The sequence below is a fragment of the Priapulus caudatus genome, unplaced genomic scaffold (assembly GCF_000485595.1).
Source record: "Priapulus caudatus unplaced genomic scaffold, Priapulus_caudatus-5.0.1 Scaffold535, whole genome shotgun sequence".
In the NCBI taxonomy this organism is placed as follows: domain Eukaryota; kingdom Metazoa; phylum Priapulida; class Priapulimorpha; order Priapulimorphida; family Priapulidae; genus Priapulus; species Priapulus caudatus.
Window position 1 is genome coordinate 153,659 of NW_014577596.1, and position 6,877 is coordinate 160,535.

The window sequence follows — 6,877 nt, forward strand, 5'->3', positions numbered from 1 at the left end:
ATCTGATAGCATCACATACATCAATAGACGAGTAGAGACGGGTGCCGTCTACTGTGCGGGTTCGTTTTGCTGTCGTCCATTCTCTGCTGAATTCTGATATAAGTATAAGTGCTGGGGAATTATTTCACTTTTGATGATATGATATTTACCGTGTTCTGTTGGAGGGCTGCAACTAGTGATGCATTGTAGGTTGTATAGGTATGTCTGGACTTGGGTGTCCTATGACCCCTGCAGCCTGCAGCAGGATTTTAATAAGGCGGGAAGCTGTGGTGATAGATAACGTCCGATCACAGTGACTAGCATCTCTTCCCGCTAGATAGAGTACAGAAGATAGAATCCCTTCACGCGTGCGTGTTATTGTGTGTGCGCGCGTATGTGTTAGTGTGTGTGAGGGTGTGCGTGTGTGTTAGTGTGTGTGCGCGCGCGTGGGTGTGCGTGTGTGTCAGTGTGTGTGCACGTGTGGGTGTGCGTGTGTGCGTGCGTGCGCGCGTGTGCGTGTGCGTGTGCGTGTGTGTGCGCGCGCGTGTGCGTGTGCGTGTGTTAGTGTGTGCGCGCGTGGGTATGCGTGTGTGCGTGCGTGCGTGTGCGCGTGTACGTGTGCCCGCGCGCCTGTGTCTGCGCCTGCGTGTGCGTGTTCATGCGTGTGTGTGCGTTCCGACGAGCGCGTGTGCGTGTGTGTTTAAGGATTTACACTGCGCGCAAGCATCTCCCCGGGGAGTGCAGCGCCGAGTATAGGAAGCTGTGCACAATCTACTGTTGATATAATGTCAGAAAGACCATACTCTGTCAGCTCCCTGAGGATTTCGCAGCAATCACGTGATTACTGCACCTGTCACGCTAACAGCATATTTATGTCAGCCATGAGTATTTCTCATCCAACTTTAACAGGTGCTTATATTAGCCAATTCGCTAGCTTACGTTATCAGCGTAAAATCCGAAGAAAAATTGCTGGCGGGAAGCGAAAGGGGGAGAGGAACGGCGGTTTGGCTAGAAGAACGTTGGGAAAGAATTGTTCCATTTTAAATAATTCACGTTTCCATGATTGTATGGAGGACATGCACCTGATTGTAGGTATAAGAAAAGATGCGGAGATGAGGCGACGACGGTGGTTAACAATTGTTCTTAATTGCATGCTCGTCACGAGCCAATTTCTGCGTTAATTAGACTTTAATTATGCTACATGCACATTTTTTACTCGTTGTTAATTATAAGAAATGACTAAAATTCTAACTAAGATGAATCGCCGGTGGCCGCTATAAATGACGTCATTGCTAGTGCGGCATCGGACGTAAATTGTCGTAAATTGTGTTGACTTGGTATATTTGAGCATGATACGATCACGAGCATGTAATGAAACGGACAGGTTGTCCCTAACCACCATTGCACCCTAACCATCACATATGATAAGTATATGTTATGTTTTAGAAGAAAGCAGAGAATAAGAAATTCTTCTTCAACAATGCAGTAGTACAGAAAACTGTTTCAAAATGAGATAATAGTTAGCATTCTATGAGTAGTCGAGTTTCGTGCGTGTGTGCGTGCATGTGTTCGTGTTGTACGTGCACGTGCGTGCGTACATGTACTCGTATATGGTCACGCACGTTCGTGCGTGCGTGTTCGTGCATGTGCATGCGTAAATGTATGTGTTTGGGTACCTACGTGTGTGTGTGTGTGTGTGTGTGTGTGTGTGTGTGTGTGTTTATATGTATGGTTGCGGTTCATAATGCTGAGCTCATTGTAATCGTCACGGCAGCGACTTCTTCGCTGTGCATCCAAAGGGTTATCATTACTCCATCGACGTTATCTCGCTACGGCTTTTCGTGAAACCCCAACAAATCGTTTAATAATAGCAATGCTTCTGACTAGTTTGTGTTTCATAGTCACAGTTAATAATCTTTGCAAGTTTTTATTATAATTCCCCCTGTTCGAGGCCCGTAATCTAGCTCTCAAATCTTTTAAATCTGAGACAATTCTGCTTCAACCCGCACATCCGACATATCTATGTCACAATGCTGATCGAGCTTATAGTAGCTGACCATGAGATCAGCGTACGTTGTGCCATTCAGCGACACATGACTAACTATAAATGCTAACATCCACACTTACATACTAACCATACATACAAACCACCATAGTAGGTCTGCATACATACATACATACATACATACATACATACATACATACATACATACATACATAATACATACATACATATACATAATACATAACTACATACATACATACATACATACATACATACAAGCAGTACATACTCATACATAACATAACAATCATTACATACATAATACCAAATAACATCATACATAATACTAACACACACACACACCACACCCACACCACAACAACACCACACACACAACACATACATAATACATAATCATAAACATACATACATATACATAACATACATTACGGATACTTACATACATACAGTTTTAAAACCAAATAATACCACACAACACAACACCCACACACACACACACAAACACACACACACACACACAACAACACAACACACACATTACATACACGCATAATACATACATACATACCAATACATTACAATACATACATACATACACACATACACACATACCCACATACCCACAATACACCATACACAACATTCAACACATACACACATACAACATCACAATCACAATACACACAACACACACACCAGCACACACACACACACACCACACACTACAACTACACACATACACAACCCCATTTTAACAACACATACACACATACACACACACCACACACACACACACACATACACACATACACACTACATACCATACATACATAACCATAACATACATATCATACCAATACATACATACACTACATACAAAACCACCATAGTAGGGGCTAACATACATACATACAATATACATACAAAACATTGTCTGTAGGCTTAGTGAAAACAACTGTGTCGGCCTTCATTTATTAACCTCGCCCACGGAAATCATCCTGTTTACATTATTACCCTCCGCCCACAGGAGGTTCTAACGGATAACGGATCTGGAGCGAGAGGTAATGTAATCCAGTCTCGAGGGCTGTTGTGTGTGTGTGTGATCTTGTGTGTGGTGTGGTTCCCAGTCCCGCTTCCGGGCGAATCGATAGCGCACGTCGAGGTCAGGAGCGGCGAGTCAAGCAGCAGGCGAGTGATGTCAGCCAGCAACCACAAGCGAGCGGCGAACGTCAGTTAGCCGCCACCAGGCGAGCGGCGAGTCAGTCAGCAGCAAGCCAGCAGCGAGCGCGAGCAGCTCGAAAACATACATGTTTACATGCTGGCGGAGCGTATTGCCACTCTCATGGTGGAGTGCCTCTGGTCTAGTTATAAATGTTGTTCCGCTCCGCAAGTATAAGCACATCGAGAATAATATTAACATGCACCTCTTTGGAAGTAAAAAACAGGTATAAGCGCGAATAAGAACTTAAGAGTGCATTGGTGTATACAGGAAAAAGGTGCTTGAGATGTTCACTATCACACTTTATTTATTCAAGCATTTGTGAGTTTTGAAGCTAATGGTATGTAAAAACAATTTGATAACAATACACATGTTACAACAGCGCAATGCTACCTATTGCGGAACCAAAAAGACAGCACTGAAACAGTATAAGTCAATATTGACGAACCATTTTCATTCTCATTTGCTGATTTATATTGACCTATAAACAAACCAACAACAAAAGCTATGCACAAAACAGCATTACACGCACGCGCACACTACGCACCCACAGTGCACGCACACACGCACAGCGCGCCACGCGCGCGCCACACCACACGACACATATATACACACCACCAACACACGCACGCAGCACAGCACGCCATGCACGCCGCACGCACGGCACGCACACACGCCACACAACATTGCCAACCGCACTACATACGCCACTTCGCATCTCCGAGTAAGGGATTCCTTTACTAGCCGCGTACAAACGCGTCAGACCTACGTCATGAACGCGCGTTAGCTTTTGGGGAGCCCACATGCTGACTCTCATATTCGTGTCCACCGCTCGTGATGAAAAGCATCAAAAGCTGAGCGGCCGCACGCTTCGTATGACGCTTCAAAGCATCGATGCGTTCCTTTGTCATCTTTAACCGCAAGCTGCTTACGCAATAAACTACAAAAAAACGATTCCTATGCTGTGTGCTTAGCGTGGGCCATGCCCGCATGGTTCGTGTCTGTGTGTGTGTGTGTGTGTGTGTGTGTGTGTGTGTGTGTGTGTGTGTGTGCGTGTGTGCGTGCGTGCGTGCACGTGCGTGCTTGCGTTTGCGTTTGCGTTTGCGTTTGTGTTGTGCATGCGTAATGTCACTCCGTTATTATTATGGAAGACCGCTGAATGGTTGTGTCGGGGTGATGCGCGAGGAGGAGGAGGAGGAGGAGGAGGAGAGGGGGAGGAGGGGGAGGAGGAGGAACAGTGAAGAATAGTGATAGGTAAGGCGGTGGAGCTGGGACGAATAGTGATGGGTAAGAATGAGAAAGAGGAACAAGAAAGAATAGGTATTTTGAGGAACTTTCTCATGTTTAAGACAAAGATGTCGATGAAGATGAAAAAACCTTGGAGGAGAGGGACAAAATAAGAGTGATAGCGATGAGCAATATGACGGAGAATGAATAATGAGTGAAGGGGAGTCAGCTGGGATGCTAATGGGGAGACGAATGAAGGAGAAGCCATAATACACCCACTATAGGTACTAAGTACGTAAGTATCTTAGCAGCCGACAAGTGACTGAAAACCTAACAATATCCGTAGAATGAATACATCGGCGCACCTCAGGGCCCATAAAGGAATGCGTGGTTCACAGGCGTCGTCGCCGCCACACACTCAGTCAACACACTTAACTACTACCGTAGATCGATGCTGGCTGCCACCGACAGCCGAGCAATTCTCTGTCTTTACCCACTTAACAATCTCTCTCTCTCTCTCTCTCTCTCTCTCTCTCTCTCTCTATGACTACTTGCTGTATGCCATCAAGAGCTGCCATCGATCATATATGCAATCCCAATAAGTAGATATATATGTACTGAGTGATGTCTCGCATTTCTAGGCTTGATCTAATGTTATTGTAGCTTCGGTGGAGAGAGATGTTGCCTGATGATGATTAGTCTTAACATTAATACTAGTTCTCTCCGAGCGTCGTGGTGGTTCTGAAACGTTAGCTATGGGTCCCTAGTCGGTGCGTCTTCTACGGCTTATATCTCGTGGCTGATTCATTATTACTGATGTATTCAGTTACCGTATTCGGTGACCGTTGAATAGAATAGTAAAGTGCTTCCGTACATACGGTACTACCTACTAAACTTACCTCGCTTCCATTTCTCGTCTGCTTTACAACCCGCTGAGCGGCTCTGCGCACGCGCACGCGCGTCTCTCGCTCTGGCTGGCGAATCTGAAGGCAATCGAACGTAATATAGCCAGGAGAAAATAATCGCAAATATCAAAATCTTTGCTTATTTACTTCTGATATAACATATAATATGCCATATACTAATAATAATAAATGTGATGTATTTAGCACGATACATAAACAATAGTTACTATTAATGCCTATAAATATAGTACTAAATATGAATATAATTTTATAGTATAAAACATTGAGCAATTGTTTTGATTATTTACTTTAATAAATTATTGAATTAGTGCGGTAAAAAACGTGGACAAGGCTGAAGCATGCGTAACTTGGATGCGTTGACAAGGTGACACAACATGGCTGTGTCGCCACATGTACAGCCACATAGCAGGCCATGGCTTGGTGGTGCGGGTGCACCTCACGGGAGACTGTCCGAAGCCTAAACTCCTACACGAGAATGAGAGCTAATAGAATCACGGTCTATTTGGAAGCATATCAATCCCGCATTGAAGTGACCTATCGAAGCTCCTTATATCTAACTTCTCATTAGGCTGTTTGGTAGGAAATTGAGTAGGTATAGGCGAGGAGCAGCATATATCTATCTTCTCCCCCTGTTTATCTCCCCTCCCCTTCACCCCTCCTTCTCTTCCTTCCTCTCTTTCTCTCCCCTTCTCTCTTCCTTCGCTCTCTCTCTCTCTCTCTCTCTTTCTCTCTTTAGCTCGCGGTCGCGTTTCTTTCGCTCTTGTACTCTCAATCCCCATCTGTCCCATACTCTCTTTATCTCTCACTAACTCTTTCTCCCCCTATGCTCTCTCCTCTCTCTATCTCCCACACGCGCTCTCTTTCTTTCTCTCTCTCTCTTTCTCTCTCTCTCTCTCTCCCCCCCCCTCTCCCACACGCGCTCTCTTTTTCTTTCTCTCGCTCTCTCTCTCTATTTCTCTCTATAATTCGCTCTTCTTCATCTCTCTATCCACCTCCGTAGTACGGATCGATGAGGCATCCACGTATGTGGCAATCGCTCAAGTTACGTGCATCGATTATTAGCAGGCGAACGTGATTTCTTGCAGCACGAACAACTTGACAACAAACGTAGTCACGGCGAGAGAGGCATATACGCTTGACATTGTATACGCAGCCGTGATATTATAAATAAGTGGTGGATGATGACGCGAATAATGAACATGCAGAGATAATAAGGGGGCGCGTGTCAGAGAGGAAGACGGACGAAAGCAGTGAGATGAATATGGAGAGAAAGCGAGAGAGAAAGAGAGAGAGAGAGAGAGGGGGGAAGGAATGGTGAAAGCGAAACGTGAAAGAGATAGTCGAATAGATGGAAGAAAATGGGGAGAGAAAAGCCGGAAGAAAGACAGGGTGGGGGAGAAAGAGAGAGAGAGAGATAGCGAGAGTGAGAGAGAGAGAGAGAGAGAGAGAGAGAGAGAGAAAGAGAGAGAGAGAGAGAGAGAGAGAGAGAGAGAGAGAGAG